Source organism: Hemiscyllium ocellatum, chromosome 31 (assembly GCF_020745735.1).
Source record: "Hemiscyllium ocellatum isolate sHemOce1 chromosome 31, sHemOce1.pat.X.cur, whole genome shotgun sequence".
Classification (NCBI taxonomy): domain Eukaryota; kingdom Metazoa; phylum Chordata; class Chondrichthyes; order Orectolobiformes; family Hemiscylliidae; genus Hemiscyllium; species Hemiscyllium ocellatum.
The window spans coordinates 14787341-14806504 of record NC_083431.1 but is presented as its reverse complement, the minus strand read 5'-3'; positions in this window follow the sequence as shown (position 1 = coordinate 14806504).

Below are 19164 nucleotides of genomic sequence, written 5' to 3'. Positions count from 1 at the left end.
TTCATCCAGGAATGTGGGCACTGCTGGCCATATTATTGCCCATCTCTAATTGCCCAGAGCGCAGTTGAGGGTCAACCACATCACTGCGATTCTGAAGTATATTAGTGAAGGACATTGGTGAGCCAGATGGGTTTCTTCACCAATCAGCAACGGATTCATCATCATAATGTGGCTCTTAATTCCAGACTTTCTTTATTGAAAATGTGCTAATGTGGGATTAAAACGTGGGACCCCAGAACATTACCTGAGTCGCTGCTTTAATCATGCTACTATATGAAACCAAGTACTCAACGGGAATTTGTAATCTAATGCTGAAAATACTCAGCAGGTCTGACAGTCTCCGTAAAGAGAGGTGAGATTTCAGATCTAATTCTTCCACTTGCGCTATGCACTTGCGTGCTAGGGAGATGACAGGCTGGTGTTTCAACGTGGCTTGTGTCATGCGTTGTGTTTGACAAATGCTTAAACTTGTGATTTTCCTTACAATGTTAAGTTTCCAATCTTTAGCTCTGGAGCAAGTGGGACTTGAACAGGGGACTCTTAATCCAGAGGTAGTTGTACCATCACTGCACCCTAACAGCCTCTGCAGCAAAACAAACCCAGAAAAGTTGAAGGTTGTAACAACCACCTGATAGTAGCAGTAAAATTTGTTTCGGCGAGGGAATAAAAATGGGTTTTAAAGAAGCAACAGTTAATATACTGATCTTGCACCTAGGACTAAACCCAATTGGCTGCAAGTCTAGAGGAAATTGTACATAAAATTTCAGTTTCTAACTTTTGCCTACAACATAAAACAACTAAGAAATTGGCAATAAGTGTGGATACTACTCAGTAGTTGGTATGGGAAATAGAAGTGGTAGACTGGTGCTTTTTTTAATTTTTCATTGAAGGACTATTAGATTAGATTACTTACAGTGTGGAAACAGGCCCTTCAGCTCAACAAGTCACCCAACACTATGGGCAATTTAGCATGGCCAATTCACCTAACCTGCACATTTTTGGATTGTGGGAGGAAACCAGAGCACCCAGAGGAAACCCATGCAGACACAGGGAGAATGTGCAAACTCCACACAGAGAGTCTGAGGTGGGAATTAAACCCAGGTATCTGGCACTATGAGGCAGCAGTGCTAACCACTGTACCACCCATTGATGAGGTTGATTAGAACAAACTTTATGTCACTATTCCCAGATCTGTTGTTCATCTGTAACTGTTTGAGGCTGATAGTGGTTTTCTAAAAATTAATATTTCTTATATTCCCCAGCAGTAACATCCTTCGCCTTGATGAGCGCAAAGATTCACCAATTTTAGCGAAAATCACAATTATTCAACAAGGTGCAGCTTCAGAGCAGTTCAGACCAGTTAGTTCAATTGCCTGTCAGCTTTGATATAAATCAGAACAAATGTCATGGTTCCAGATGGCTGGACTGGAGATGAGTATTCTGTTAATCCTTTAAATAGTAATATTCATTCCATCAATCATTTATGTGTCAGGAAAATTCAAGCAGCAATGAAATATGCATCAAAAGTTTGTAGGTGACATTCATTCGAATTCACTAAATGCAGTCATAAATGGAGAAAAGAATTATTGGGTGTATAAAAGTGTTATTAAAACGACCACAAGATGGAAGCAAAAAAAAACTCAGTATTTGAATTGTGCTAAGCATCCGATTTAATGTTTGAAATAACTAATTCTGGGGATAGAATCTGTTACGGTAGAAATCCATTCACTACGACAGCCTCATAAATACTACCGCTGAGTCAACCATCATCTTAAATTAGCAAGGCCAGTGTGAAGCATGCCAAAGTGAAAGAGATCGAGCCCTTGTAGGAAGTACAGCCCCAGCATGGCTAGGCATTTTCGAAAGACTGTAATGTTTAAGCTTTTTGCTTTATTTCTTTATTTTTCTACTTATAACTGAGAAGGTCTGTAATGTTTAACTTTTAACTTTACTCCTTCATTTTTTTACACTATACTAAGAAAGACTGTAATGTTTAACTTCAAACTTTGTCCTTTATTTCTTTCTAAATGTTCTTCAGATTTTGCACCTAGGCACTTGTACCGAAGCCAGCACCATGCGTGATAACATTGAACATTTCTCACTGTAGTCCTGTACCTGAGTACACATGACAATAAAGTCTAAATCTAATTCTAAAGCTTAACTTCTTATGATTTTGTTTTATGGAAAAGACAGTAACAATCTGTTCAGTGAAATTGTAGCCAGATTAAAATAAATTGTGTTAAGATTTTCATTAATACCAAGGAGTACAAAATGACTCCCTAAGGAATAAGTGTATTTCTATCATTAACTTGACAATTTTGATTCCAAAGAAACTAAGATGGGATTAATACTAATAAAAAGTCAGCCTCAAATGAGTAATAGCAAGGTACTCAATGTATTCTAACAAAGTTTAGATTGTGCTAAACAGCAAGGGTCCAGGTTTTATAATTATTTATTAATATATGGAAACATACAAAATAGGAGCAGGAGTAGACCATTTGGCCCTTCAAGCCTTATTCATCATTCAATATGATCATTGCTGATCATCCAACTTAATACCCTATTCCTGGCTTTTCCCATTCCCTTTGATTACTTCAGTTCTAAGAAGTATATGTAACCCCTTGAAAACTTTAAATGTTTTGGCCTCAACTGCTTTCTGTGGCAGAGAATTCCACAAGCTGACGTCTCTCTGGGTGAAGACATTTTTCCATATCTCAGTTCTAAATAGCACTGTTCTGGACTCCATAATCATTGAGAACATTTTTCTGCATTTACCCTGTCTAGCCTTGTTAGGATTTTATAAGTTTTTATGCGATCCCTCCTAATTTTTCTAAACTCCAGCAAATATAGTCCTAACGGATCCCGTCTGTCTTCATATGTCAGTCCTGCCACCCCAGGAATCAGTCTGGTAAACCATTGTTGTACTCTCCCCATTTCCAGGACATACTTCCTCAGATAAGGAGACCAAAGAGTTTGGTTCTTGCAGGTGTGGCATGACGGGTCAGTGGTTAGCACTGCAACCTCACAGCGTTTGGGAGCCGGGTTTGATTCCAGCCTTGGGTGACTGTCTGTGGTGTTTGCACATTCTCCCTATATCTGGGTGGGTTTTCCTCCAGATGCTCTGGTTTCCTCCCACAATCCAAAGATGTGCAGGTTAGGTAGATTAGCCATACTAAATTGCCCGTAGAGTGAGGTGCATTAGTCAGGGGAAATGTAGAGAAATAAGGGAATGGGTCTGGGTGAGTTACTTTTCAGAGGATTGGTGTGGACTTGCTTATGGGCAGAATGATGGCTCAGTGGTCAGCACTCCTGCTTCACAGTGCCAGGGACCTGGGTTCAATTACACCTTCGGGTGACTGTTTGTGTGGATTTTGGATTGGCACAGTGGTTAGCACTGCTACCTCACAGCACCTGGGCCTCAGGTTCGATTCCAGCCTCAGGCGACTGTCTCCCACACTCCAAAGATGTGCAGGTTAGGTGAATTGGCCATGCTAAATTGTGTTAGGTGCATTAGTCAGAGGGAAATGGCTCTGTGTGGGTAACTCTTTGGAGGGTTGGTGTGCTCTTGTTGAGCCAAATGGCCTGTTAGCATACTGCAGAGAATCTAATCTAAAACTACACACAATACTCCAGGTGTGATCTCAGTAAGGTCTTGTACAGTTGATAACCCTATTCCTGTATCTGAATACTGTAAAATGAAGTAATCTGATTTTTACTTTGGTTGATACCAAAATGTCAGCAATCTTCAGGAGAATAATGGAGGTATCTTGGATAATAGGATACTCCAGTGTGATGTTATACACAGCAGGTTTGTAATTGTATTGTAAACTACTTCACAGGAGTGGCTGTGCTGGTATGGGAAGTTAGATAAAAGCAAAACTACAAAATTATTGATAAAGTTCCTGATTTATTGTTTGGTCTAATGAAGGTGATCAGAAACTAAACTAGGGCAAAAACTAACAACACACATGATAACACCCCTACAAAAGTAGTAGCAAAGAGAAAGGCTGAACAATCATCCCTTCTACTGAATAAGGCAAGTTTTGCATGTATTCTATTTTGTAGAAAGGTGTTAACTGTTCTATCCTGTTACTGTGCTGTGGGAAACACAGAGTACGCCTCCTGGACGCACACTATGTTGGAATGAGGATGAACTCCATACATCTAATAGCACCAATAATTCAACATTTTATGGATGAGTATAGAAATCTGAGACAATTAAAGCAGCAAATTATATCTATTGGTCTGACAACAGAGTTCAGAAAAGGTTTACCAGGATGTTGCCGAGAATGGAAGGTTTAAGTATTAAAAATAGATTGGATAGGCTGGGACTTTTTTTATTGGAGAGTGGGAGGTTTATAAAATCACGAGGGGCATAGATAAGGTGAAAAGGGAAGGTCTTTTCCTGAAAATGGGGGAGTTCAAAGCTAGGGGGCACATTTTTAAGGTGAGAGGAGAAAGCTTTAAAAACAACATGAGGGGCAATTTGTTTTTACACTGTGTGATTCTTATATGGAATGAACTGCCATAGGAAGTGGTGGATGCAGGTACAGTTAATAACATATAAAAACATTTGGATAAGTACATTACTAGGAAAGGTTTGGAGGGATGTGGATCAAATGCAGACAACTGGGACTAGTTTGGTTCGACAACATGGTTAGCATGGACTAGTTGGACAGAAGGGTCTGTTTTCATACTGTATGATTATGACTTTATAACAACAAGCAGTCAAAAGTATATTCAATAGAGTGATACATGGAGTTTGTCAGACTCTCCTTAAAAATAATTCTTCTGGAGTCTGAGTGCAGATGTGAAATGATCACATTTCCTGTTCAAGCGATTCCACACTTAGCCCTTTATGTCTTTCTGAATATCATTGTGACTAGGGACAGCAAGTATCCAATGCACTCCAACATTCCACTACTATTACTCTGGAACCTCCCATGGGATTTTAACTACCATAGGCTTGGGGGTGGGGAGTTCTCATTTACATGTAACACCTGGCACTACTCAGCACCTCTTGCCAGCATGATTCCAATTCGCATCAGACAACCGCATATAATTACAGAGCACTCAACTGAATATCAGGATCAACTTCCTTCAACACAGCTGCTTTTGGAGGTTTAAAACAAAATATTGTTTTTCTCTTCTGCAAATGAAAATAGCAAGGAAAATCCTACAAAAATAAAAAAACCTTGACATAAATGCAAAAAGATATAGCAATGTAAAGCTTTTAAGGAAAATGACATCATTCATGTCAAACAGCAAACAATCCAAGCCACCTGGAGGAAGAACGCCTTGTCTCATGCTTTGGGACCCTTCAACCACCTGGCATCAATGTCAACTTCACCAATTTCATTATCTCCATTCCCTTCACCTCATCCCAGATTCAACCTTTCAACTCAGCACTGCCCTCTTAAACTGTCCTATCTGTCCATCTTCTTTCCCATCTGCTCCACCCTCCCCTCCGACCTACCACCATCAACCCCCACCTGTATCTACCTATCGCCCTCCCAGCTACCTTACCCCAAACCCCACCCCATCCTCCTATTTATCTCTCAACTACCCCCTGATGAAGGGATTATGCCCGAAACATCGACTCTCCTGCTCCTCGGATGTTGCCTGACCTGCTGTGCTTTTTCAGCGCCACACTTTTCAACTCTGAACTTCAGTATCTGCAGTCCTCACTTTCTCTCTATTGATAAGTCTGGTAAGCAAGGCATAATTTATATTTGCATAATTTATAACTGCATTGATCCTTGGCCAAATTAAATTGCCAACTTAACTGACTAAATCAAAAAAGTCTTACACAATCTTCCAACTAACTGGCTTGCCAGGCTCCAGATTTAATAATTGCAGGCTAATTAATGCATAGACTTAGAGTCAGAGATGTACAGCATGGAAATAGACCCTTTGGTTCAATCCGTCCATGCTGATCAGATATCCCAACCCAATCTAGTCCCACCTCCAGCATCTGGCCCATATCCCTCCAAACCCTTCCTATTTATATACCCATCGACATGCCTCTTAAATGTTGCAATTGTACCAGCCTCCACCACTTCCTCTGGCAGCTCATTCCATAATCGTACCACCCTCTGTATGAAAGAGTTGCCCCTTAGGTCTCTTTTATATCTTTCCCCTCTCACTCTAAACCAATGCCCTCTGGTTCTAGACTCCCTGACCCCAGGGAAAAGTCTTTGTTTATTTACTCTATCCATGCCCCTCATAATTTTGTAAACCTCTATAAGGTCACCCCTCAGCCTCTGACACTCCAGGGGAAACAACCCCAGCCTGTTCAGCCTCTCCCTGTAGCTCAAATCCTCCAACCCTGGCAATATCCCCGTAAATCTTTTCTGAACCTTTTCAAGTTTCACAACATTTTCCGATAAGAAGGAGAGCAGAATTGCATGCAATATTCCAACAGTGGCCTAACCAATGTCCTGTACAGCAGCAACATGACCTCCCAACACTTATACTCAATACTCTGATGCCTTCTTCACTATCCTATGTATCTGCAACTCCTCTTTCAAGGAGCTATGAACCTGCACTCTAAGGTCTCTTTCTCCATTTTCCAATTTTACACTCTCCACAAATTACATGCCTGCCTCACTCAAATGCCTTCTTATGGAGTTTATCTAAGATAATCTATTAAAAAGGTAATTAAGCTCATTCAAAGGACCCTATGTTTACTAAAAATGAGTACATTACCTGGTATCAAAAAGGTTCAGGAAGATTTTGTGCATTGTATCATCCTAACACAGTGCTTATCTTTCCAACTCTACCAAAACTCCACTTGGGCCCACTCAATAACAGCTTAATTACATTGAAAGAAACACATGCCTCTGTATCTTTGAAAAGAACCCAGAATCATAACATCTTCCAAACCTGTGACTTCCACCACCTGGAAAAACAAGGACAGTACATGCATGAAGAAGCAACTGTCTGGAAACCACCTCCACCTCAAAGCCAAGCACCATTCTGACTTGGACTTATAGTGCCATTCCTTCACTGTCACTGAATCAAAATCCTGGAACCCCCTTCCTAACCATACTGGAGGTCTACTATGGAGCATAGCATTCAGGAAGGGATCCATCATCTGCTTCTCAAAGGCCATTTGGACTGGGCAATAAATACTAACTCTACAATGACACTCCCAAGAATAATTTTTTAAAATTGTTATGATTTGATGTTGAACCAATGCCCATTGTGTCAGTACCATCTCATTGAAGGATCTCTCTCCTATCGTCTCTCCTATTCCAACGACACTACAAAAAATATAGCATCCAACAACAGCTATAAGTAAGATGAAGGAGTTTGTTAATTAAAGTAGAGTCACCAAGTTCAAAATCCGGGATTCTTTTGAATAAGTCATTGATTCAATAAGTGATGTGAATTGGGTGCAATATCCCATACCTTATAAAAAAAGATTTCAGAGCTAATAAAAGATGCAATAAGGTTTCAATACAATCAAGAGGAGAGAGCTTATATCTTGGGTTTTGCAGTCAGCATCTAACTGATGACTCTTGCCACTAAGTTCCAAGAGAGCTGTCCACAAAGATCGATCCTCTCTATTGTGGATTTCATCTTCCATGGTTCTTGTGATACTGATACGATGTTCAAAAGGTTCTCCAGGCGACCAACAACAATAATGTCACCAGCAGGCTCAGTAGCCCTCAAGTATTTATCCAGTTCTCTTTGGGAGTTATTATTGAGTTGGTCCCATAATCCTCTCAGATTGTGCATTTCAGATTGTAATACAATGCAATGCAAAAAACGTTCTCGTCTTACTTCTAATTCTTTTACCTGTCCTTTTGTTCCTGACCCCCTTGCCAAGGGAAACTGTTTCTCTTCATTTACTCTATATCAAAACCCTTTCTGATTTTGAACACTTCTATTGCATCTTCACTTTACCTTCTTTGCTGTATTCTTTTATTCTATGATATGTGGCTGCTCAAGTGGACAGCACCGTGAAAAAATATATTAATTTCCTGTTTCTAGCATATTTTAGTTCACAACATAAAGGAAAAGAGATAGGGGGTTGTGTAGTGAATGTAACAAGGTCAGCCAGGTGGACCTCATAGTATATGAGTTCCCTAATTGGAGCTATGAACCTGGTCTATCAGGGAGTCCTGGCTGACAGATGTAAAGAGGAGGTTCTGTTCACTCTGAGAGCTGGCTCTGGGGAAGCTAGACCAATGTCAAGTACTAGGCAAAAATGAGGACTGCAGATGCTGGAAACCAGAGTCTAGATTAGAGTGGTGCTGGAAAAGCACAGCAGGTCAGCCAGCATCCGAGGAGCAGTAAAAACGATGTTTCGGGTAATAGCCCTTCATCAGGGCTTATTACCCTGATGAAGGGCTATGTGTGACTTATGGCTCTGTGCTTCAGAGCTGCAAGAAGTAATTAAATAAACTCAGAGTGCAACACAATAAACATGAATTAAGCAGTTGAATACATTAAGAAAAAGCATTAGTATCGTATATAGAGTGCCATGTAACAATCGGGATCAGCTTCTGCTTCTATTATAAAGTCATCTGGTCAGACTGTAAGGATGACAAAAATCCCTCAAAGCCACCCTGTGGCTCCCACTCATCTTCTTCAAGCCAGTTTAAGACAAAAATTGACAAATCCTATCCAACATAAAAATGTAGGATCAAAGAGCACAAATATGCCAATCATTAAAACGAAGTTTTGAAGTCAACAAAAGCAAGGCAAAGGGTTTTCTGCATTAGACTAGCATAGCCAAGTATAAATTCTGAAACCTATGTGAACTAATAATGCAGAGGTGCTGGTGTTGGACTGGGGTGGATAAGGTCAGATGTCACTCTGTATGACATTTTTGAACACCTGCAGAGACTTATTATTCAGCCTGTTGACACTCCATTCAGACTGTCTGTATGATCTTTTGATCACTCTGCCTATAAATTCTATACCTGTGTGCTTCTCTTCATACCACCTGACGAAGGAGAAGCACTCCGAAACCTCCTAATTTCAAATAAATCTGTTGAACTATAACCTGTGTCGTGTGACTTCTGTATTTGAATTAAGACTTTCAGTAGGCAACATAAACTATGTCAAAGAGTGTGGTGCTGGAAAAGTAAAGCTGGTCAAGCAGCATCCAAGGAGCAGGAGAATCAACATTTCAGGCATAAGCCCTTCATCAGGAATCATGCCCAAAACATTGACTCTCCTCCTCTTCAGATGCTGGCTGTGCTTTTCCAGCACCACACTCTTCGACTCTGGTCTCCAGCATCTGCAGTCCTTGTTTTCTCCAACATGAACTGGGGTGCAAATTTTTGCACCATGTTGCAAGAAGGATCTTGAAGCCACGACAACAATGCAATATAATTTCAACATAATTCAGAGGATATTCATTTTGCCCCAGATGTTGCAGTCTAGACAAGCAGGAGGCTGGAAGAACACAGCAAGCCAGGCAGCATCAGGAGATGGAGAAGTCAATGTTTCGGATGCAACCCTTCTTCAGGACTGGGGCTGGGTGTAAGGGGAGTTGAAGTCAAAGGGGGTCGTGGGGGCAGGGTGGTGAGGTGGGGATAGGTGAAGACAGGCGGAGGATACAACTTGGTTGGTCAATGGGAGGAATGAATCGGTAGGTGGCAGAGAGGAGTAGAAGGGAGGGAGAGGGGCTGGGAGGGAGTCGGAGGAAGGAAAGGGAGGTTGTTTGAAATTGGAGAACTTAATGTTGAGTCCTCCAGGCTGTAGGCTGCCCAGGTGGAAGATGAAGTGTTGTTCCTCCAATTTACAGCTTGGTTTGTTGTGGCAATGGAGGAGGCCAAGGATGGTCCTGTCGGAAAGGGAGTCGGACAGGGAATTAAAATGGGTGGGCCCAACTGAGATGTTCAGCGATCTATTCCCTAAGTTTATGTTTGGTCTCTCCAATGTAGAAACAACCACATCGGGAGCACTGGATACAGTAAACTGGGATGGAAGAAAGGTAGGTGAACCTCTGTTTCACCTGGAAGGACTGTTTGGGGCCCTGGATGGATGTGAGGGGGTTGGTGTATCAGCAGGTTTTTCATCTTTTATGGATGCAGGAAAGGTATCTGGGGGTTCGGAGGTGGGGGTCAGGGGTGTGTTGGTGGGGAGAGTGGCACATTCCAAAGACTGTCGAAGGGAATGGTCCTTGTGGAAGGCAGAGAGGGGTGATGAAGGGAAGATTTTCTTGGTGGTGGAGTTTAGTTGGAGTTTGCAGAAGTTGTTTAAGGATGATGCATTAGATGCGGAGACTGGTGGGGTGGTACGTGAGGACAAAGGGGACTGTTTTTATTGAATTTTGGGGGGCCCTTATTGCATTTGGAGGGTCTTAATTGCATTTGGAGGGGGGTCTTTATTGCCTTTGGTGCAGCTCACTGATGACATTTGCCACGAACCACCAAGAAAGCTGTCCACAAAGATCTACCTATATCTCTTATTGTTCAGAGGGTTGGTGCAGAATGGATGGGCCAAATGGCTTCTTTCTGCACTGTAAGGATTCTTTGATTCTTTGATGTCAATCATGGATTTGCTTTTCACAAGTTATTTTGATTCTGACAACAAGTTCAAAATTGCTCTCGGCATCCAACAACAATGGCGTCACAAAGCAGGCTCAGCAGCTAATCATAATGAAGAAATCTCACAGACAGCAGGCAAGGCAGCAAAATGCATTGATTATAGAAATTTTCCAAAGAAACATAAAATCTATGACATGCATCTGAAAATAAGGCATAACTGAAATGGCATAAACAAGCTTTTTAAAAAACTACCATATAATGATATGAATATCAAAATGAATAATTCAACATTCCACAAATTTGAAAAGGTTATTTAGGGCCAGAGAAGTTGTTCAAAAATACGTGCAACTTAACATACTTTAAAAACTTAGCTATCCTTCAGCTACACGGCACAACATTTTCTGAGATTGTTTTTTCTCACAATGATACCATTTGAAACCATAAAAAAGGAGTTCCCATCCATTCAAATGATCTTTAAAGATGATCTGTGGGTTATTCAGGAGCACAGACTGCGGAGACAGCAACTTTTGGATTTCTGTGGATAAACAGAAGCAAGTGCCAGAAGTTGCTGTCAGTTTCAGAGCTAATGACAAACACTGACAACTGTAAAATCCAACCATTGTTGGATATTTAACCAGGCACAATGGAGGAACTAAGGGGTTTCTGCTTTTAACAACATACGTTACAGCTACAAATAGAAAATTTCAAAACTGGGAGCATCTCACAGGAGCAGAGAACACGCAAAGTGTGCAAATTTCTAATGGGTTTGATCATTAAATATTGCAAGATTGCTTCCACTGTTTACTGAATTGATAGGAAGAGAGTATAAACTGCAATTTAGTGCTGGTATCATCCAAGGGTAGGCAAAAGAAGATTTTCCTCACAGGTATTAATATGATGTGGAATGAATATTCTGAATTCAAGCATGACATCAGATTCACACCCCAAAAAGACCGTTTAAAAAGTGTATAAGAAAACCACTCAGAGTGAATTAAACTGTTTCAGTATTGAACACAGCATTGGCAGAGACACAGTAGGCTGAACATTCTTCTCTGTTAGAGTTTTATGATCTCAGTGAGACAGTTTTGAATGGAAAAAGAGCATGTGACAGAAACTACATGTAATGATTAGAATAATAATACAAAACACCAGATAAGGCATAGAATTGAACTTTAATTTCCTATCTCTGGGACCAGGAATCAATCCAAACACTGATAGGATTGATGTATATCTGATGGTATTTGTAATAGACCTATATAAAATTATTTTGTGCAATTTCAATTCAATCTCAATTCTTATTATGGCAAAAAAGTGACTAACGTAGCACATTTAAAATAGACAAATTTATTTTTAAAAAGATGTAGGAAAAATGAAACATCAAGTGAGTGTGATATTTTCTTCAATTGCTATTTTTAGACAAGGGGAATAAAGGCAACTTGAGTCAATATCAAAGAGGTAATATGTTGACTTCCTGTGAAAAGCTTTGTCCACCAGTAACAAACATTTGAACTATAATCTGGCAATGCAGGGAGTCAATAATGAGAAACTATCAATTTTAAATTGTCACTGAAAACGTAACAAGGAAGAAAAAATTCTTCACTTAAAGAATAGGTCTGGGTAGGATGCTCTTCAGAGGGTTGGTGGAGACTCAGTGGGTTAAATGGCCTACTTCCACACTGTAGGGATTATATAATTCTATAACAATCGACAATGATTGCAGCATCCTTTGTCACAGAAAGTGATTGTAACAGACCCTATTGTATGTTTTAATATAAAAATTTGATAAGCACATTCAACAGATGAAGTTGTTAAACTATGGGACAAGAACAGGGCAGTAATATTCATTTTGGACTGATGTAGAAAAAATATGGCAAAGATTAAATTGGCCATATTCCCACCACTTTTTGTATATCTACTGTTAACATATTAAGACTTACCACTGGTGCATTCAGATGCTTTTTTTTGTAATCACAAAGAATGCTGCATTTGTTTATTTGAAGTTAACCATTCTACTCAGCAAATATGTACTTTGTACTTCTGGCGTACATATCAGTTACCATTGAATTATCTAGCCTTGTCACTTGTGCATTATTTACTCACTATCAAGCAATGGAGGTTCCTTTGATGATTTTGCAATGCTGGTGTATTTAGCCAGACTAAATACAGTCTGAAAGCTATTTGTTTTTCTTAATATGGTGCATGTTTGTTAGATAGCTGCAATATCAACATTTATGCCATTTTTCTCTTCAACAAATCTGATCACACTAATCATCCCAATTTTGTGCCTTTGGGTTTCAAGAACAGGCATCTGTACCACTTGCATTCCTCGGATTCCCAAGTATACTAATGGCATTCAACTCCACCTCACCACCTCCTTTGATCCTTCCACCATATCTTATTTGTTACATTTGTCCAATATCCAGTAGTAGATTGGTGTGAGTGCCTCTATTAATGTGGTTCTACCTGATATGGCAATATTTATATTATCTCCAATAGAGTAAGACACTTTGTGTGGTTCTTGTGGTATGGAAGAATCTAACATATTTATTACAATAAACTAATGTGCTATACACATTAAATCCCTCTAGCACACAAATTTCTGAGTTAATATGAAGCCACTAGTTGAATGTAGATGAACATTTTTTCCAGTTGAGTATCACGCTTCAAGTGATCTGGAGTAAGATAGAGTATGAGATCTTGATATTCTCAGGTCATATGCTCTGGCATTCTTCTTTGACAAAGCTGTGGGCCATTTATACCTGAGACCATCCTTTGCGTCTTCATGTCACAGTTTTGGATAATGTAGGTCTTATGAAATGCCTTAGGTCATTGTCCCACTAAATGACCAGCAAGACCCAGATTGATTTGGCTTGACTGTCGAAACTGACCATGGCTCAATCCCTTGACTAGCAATGGCCCAGCTCCTGGGACTGACTGTGGTGGTATCCACCAACTGACTGGAGTTTACCTTTGCCCCACTAAGCATGCTTTCCCTTTCCCATATCACCATGCTTTTCAAGCACATGTGCTGACTGTGTTTTCTGCATTAGCTGCTGGCACAAGTACCACCTTTTATGTTGAAGCATCCCCGTGTCATACCTTGACATGTACCATGTTTGCCAACCACCTTTTCACATTGATTCTTCACTGTTTCCTTTAGCCACAAGCTACCTGCCTTACCTTCTTTGCTAAAATGCCATCTGAGAAGCTGACGCTGCTGCCTGGCCATGCCTGCTGAAGTGTCACCTGAGAAACCAAAGCCATTGGCTAACACTGGTGGATTGTCATTGCACAGTTGGGTGGAGAGATAGTCCAACAACACCTTGCACCTTAGACATAAGAAGAAGCCTACCGCCATTGTAGCAGTTCCAAAGAAAGAGAAGGGGCAATGCCAAGGTATTGTGAAAGCTGTGTACTCACCCAGAATGGAAAGAGAAGAGTAAAGTCACCAGGTACACATTTGGTTTATACCAATGAACCTCTGAAGCATTCACTGAGCAGAAGTAAATTGGGAAGCAGAAGCCTATTCTGATGAGTTTTTTAATGATGGAGACAAAAATGCATGTGTATAGACTTCTCACCACCTAATGTTGAGAAAGTGATGTAAGAAGGGAGGACTTAATTGTGAAAGCTTATCTCAACGGCACAAATCTGCTTTTTGGACTCTCGCCTGATTGACTCATCCATTATTCTCACCAGCTCAGAGAGAGGCAAGTCACACCCATAGAATTGGATTAAAGACTTTCACGTGTCGTTAGGACTGGCATACGATTCTTAGAGTCATAGAGTCATAAGCAAAGAAACAGGCCCTTCAGCCCAACTAACCCATGCTAACCAGGTTGACTCAAACTGGTTCCCGTTTGCCTGCACTGGCCCATATCCCTTTACTAAACATTTTGGTACTAATGTACCGCCAGAACAATTATATTATAAGACTAATGCATCAACTAGTACAGAAAAAGAAGCTAAGAAATAAAGAGGTGATAGCTTCAGGTTATCTCTACAAACCCAAACTCCATAAACAACTTCATTTAGAGTTGCTAAACCTGGATTACTGTTGGAGCTGGGTTGTTTGATATGCACCTTATCGTTAGGATGTTTGATTATGGCTGGAAAGTATTACTTTAGTCTGCCTCAATGAACACACCTCTTTGTCCATGCTTAATTTATAACAACACTCCCTTTCCATTGTATGTGAGGTGCCTTAGAACATAACTGAATTTTTTTAAAAAATTAATTCAGGGGATTGTGGGCATTGCTCGCTGGATCAGCATTTATCGAGAGTTGATCATTCAAATGATTTCTTACAGTACACATTTTTATATGCAAATTAAGAACCACATAAACAGCTGCATAAAGAAAATTAGAGCTTATGAAATAAAATGGACAGAGGAAACGTGGATAGAAAATTGGTTGAGTGACAGGAAACAGAGGGCATTGATGAATATTTGCTTTTCAGAGTGCAGAAAGCCAATATATCTTTCCTTAGATAAGAGGACCAAAACTATTCATGATGTCCCAGCTGTGTCTGACTAGTTCTGACAAAACCTACCTACATTTGTTCTTCATTCTCTTTGAAATAAACATTCCAACATTCTATTTGCCTTCCATTTTACCATTGAACTTGGAAGATACTCTTTTCTGATTCAAGAACAAGAACTCCCAAATCCCTCTAGTGCCTAGCTTTCTACAGACTTTCTCCAGTTAAATAATATTCAACTCCTCTGTTCTTCATGCTAAAATGAAAAGCCTCTCATTATATTTCAAGCACTAAGTGCCTGCCCATGGTTATGTCCCTATGCAGATTCTTTGTGTCATTCTCATTTTGTAACATCAATGTCACATGGTGCCAAACAATGACATGCTCACTCACTGGTCAGTGTTCCTCATTGTGACAAGCTACCTGCATCAAAATATGAAGTGAAGTGAATACTAAGAAATCAGACTGAAGGCCATGAGATTCATCTTGTGCCAAAGCATGAAATGGGTATATGTTCCTGTGTGCAAGGTGAACTGGCAGAAATTTTTAAGTCATATGTTAGCTCCAAAGTACAATATTGAAATGCTGACGTGGTGTGAGAGTTGGACTGAAGGCAGGCATAATGTTGTGGTGAGGCTTGTAGTTTGCCAATGTTGGCTTGTGTGGCTGAAGGAGGATGGTGGTCATGGAGTATTTAAGGAAATTGTTGTGAAAAAGCAATTGGATGACTGTCAGGGCAAGCATTTATTGAGCTGCAGCTGCAGGTAGATGCATTGATTTACATGTCAGGAAATTGTGCCATCGATTTGTTTTTCAGGGAAGGAAAGGAAAATTGAAAGTGGCATATAAATGGTGACTGCAATGAGATCGAAAAGAATGGATAAACTAACTGTTACTCAATGGCAAAATTCTACCCTACGATTCTACTTAGACATTCAATTTGAAGATGATTTTTAACACCTTTTTGTCCATGTATCTTGACTCAGTGTGCCATCTTTTTATGGTGTATTAGATCTGTGTATTCCAAAGGAAACATTAACCTGAAGATGCGCTGCACTACTATATTGTAGGATAACCAACGAACATCGAGTTGTTGTGACAATAAACAAATGGGAAGTAGGTCAGTAAAGCTGCAGAGGCTTGCCTAGCATTTAGATGTTTGGTGGCCCGAAATTTAATGAATTTAGCTCATTAAGAAGAACACAAATGACAAAAGCAACTATTGTAATTTCTGTGCTGTAACATTTCTCTCTTTTGTAAATCATTGCGTAAACGTGCTATTAAGCAGTTTACCACTGTGTTGCCCATCTGCAACTCTTGTGACTGATAGATCTGTGTTTATGCTTGTCAACAATGGGGCAGCAAATCAGCTGTTGAAATACAGACTTGCAGCTGATTTCTGAGCTGCCTGTGGATGTGATGGTTGTGGATCTACAAAAGGAAAAGAGCTCAGGAGATTTTAAGGACATGATGGTCATGTGCTTTGTTGAATATGGATAAACCGAAATGTCTTAAGTCAAAACTTTATCACATGAAATAAAAAAAGATATTTAATTCAAGCTCCTGTAATTATAACCTCAGTCTCTCCCAATGCTCCTGGAATTACACATTAGGATTGTACCTGTATTTGAAAGATTTGTGAATGATCCTAGCCAAATTTAGCTCCTACAACCCTCAGCAAGCCTTCACATCTTTACTCAAGGGCAACAGGGCATTTGACCTCAGACCTTCGGGTGACCATCCTTAAAGATGGACTTCAAGACAGGGAACAACAAAACGTGGCTGAGCAGAGGCTCTTAGCCAAGTTTGGTACCCATGGGGATGGCCTCAACCGGGACCTTGGGTTCATGTCACACTAGAGGTGACCCATTTGCACTACACATACACACACACATATACTCCAACAGACACACACACACACACTCTCCTACAGACCCACATACTCACGCAGACCCTCTCTCATAAGCTCACACATACACTTCCACATGCACACACACTCTCTCACAAACATTCACAACCCCTGCCCCCCAACACACGCAGACACAGACACACACATACACATTGGGTTTGTGGGGTGAATTTGTACTTGCAGAATTAGATTTTACTTTGCTGAAAAACTGCATGAATTCTGGATGTAGGTTTGCTTGCTGAGCTGGAAGGTTTATTTCCAGACGTTTCGTCACCCTACTGGTAACATCTTCAGTGGGCCTCCAGGCAAAGCACTGCTGCTGATTCTTGCTTTCTATTTATATGTTTGGGTTTCTTTGGGCTGGTGATGTCATTTCCTGTGGAGATGTCATTTTCTGTTCTTTTTCTCAGGGGTGATAGATGGGGTCTAACTCAATGTGTTTGTTGATAGATTTCCGGTTGGAATGCTATGCTTCTAGGAATTCTCGTGTGTATCTCTGCTTGGCTTGTCCAAGGATGGATGTGTTGTCCCAGTCAAAGTAAGGAAGGACACCACTTCGACTGGGACAACACATCTATCCTCGGACAAGCCAAGTAGAGGCACACACGAGAATTTCGAGAAGCATAGCATTCCAACTGGAAATCTATCAAAAAACATATCAAGTTAGACCCCATCTACCACCCCTGAGAAAAAGAATAGGAAATGACATCACCAGCCCAAAGAAACCCAAACGTATAAATAGAAAGCAGGAATCAGCAGCAGTGCTTTGCCTGGAGGCCCACTGAAGATGTTACCTAGTAGGGTGATGAAATGTTTGGAAATGAACCTTCCAGCTCAGCGAGCAAACTTACATCCAGAACCTCAACCTGAGTTACAAATCTTCTCAAAACTCACTGCATGAATTCATGTAAGATTATGTAAATCAATTTTTTAGATTAGAATTGGTCTGACCATTGTCACACAGACAGTCTCACACAGGGTAGCTCACCCCTTAAATGCATTATCTGGGCTGACATGACACCAATAGTTAAAGTTCACTTGAGAATGTAACTTCTAAATGTTCTGCGATTTACATATGAAAGAACTGAAACCAACATGTTCACTCTAAAAGATGAGAGATTTAAGAAACAATCCAGATCTTTTTTCAATTTATAATTTCAGTTACATCACACTGTAAATTTTTGCTACAAATTCTGTCTTACGATCTTATAGTCCATAACCACCTGATGAAGGAGCAGCAGTCCAAAAGCTAGTGCTTCCAAATAAATCTGTTGGACTATAACTTGGTGTTGCGTGATTTTTAACTTTGAACATCCAGTTGGAGTGGGCAGTATTCTTGAAGAAAAACCTTTATTTTCATCACATAAACCTCCCACATTAGGGGGAGTACTTAATGGAGAAGAAATGAGTACCTTTAAAGATTTCCTTGGATATTCTCTAACTTCCATCAATTCTAACAGTTGCTTGTTTAAAGACACTCTTGGGGGGGAAGACAACAACTTCACACAGTTATGTCAAATTCAACATAATTGACAAAAAGCTTGTTAAATAAACTTTAATATTGAATCTGTAAATGATTTCACACGCTATTCTTATTGACACTCCTATGATATTGACTCAGGTGAATTGAAGGAGATATTCCTGTCGTGAGAACTTCAAAATGGTGCACTCATGAAAATTTCGAAAACTTTGAGAGCATTCCTTCCTTCCATAGTCAATAAAGTCGCTGATAGCCCCTCCCTAAAACAGCATCACTCTCCCTTTCCTCCCTCTCCCTCAAAGCAGGATCTTCCCATGTGGAAAAAATCATTAATACAACAGAAGTAAATGTGGCACAATAATTCAAGTCAATTTCACTAAGACTTTGTTTTCCTTCACTGCATATTGGCAAGGCGAGAACCCCAACCCCCTAAATACATTTAAGTTATAAAACCATAAGAAAACAAAACAAGAATCAGCCATTCAGCTACTTGAACCTGCTTCACTATCCAAAAGGATCGTGGCTGATCTGACATTCCTCACTTCCACTTTCCTGCCCTTTCCCAGTGATTCTCGACTTGCTGACTGATCAAGAATCTATCTTAACCTGAAATATACACAAGGACTGCCCCCACAACTCTCTGCAACAAGCGGTTCTAAAGACTCTCATGCTCTGAGACAAGAAATTCTTCCTCATCTCAGCCTAAGATTGGTGTCCCTTTATTCTGAGGCTATGCCCTCTAGTCCCAGACACTCCCATGAGGGGAAATGTTATTTTAGCATTTATT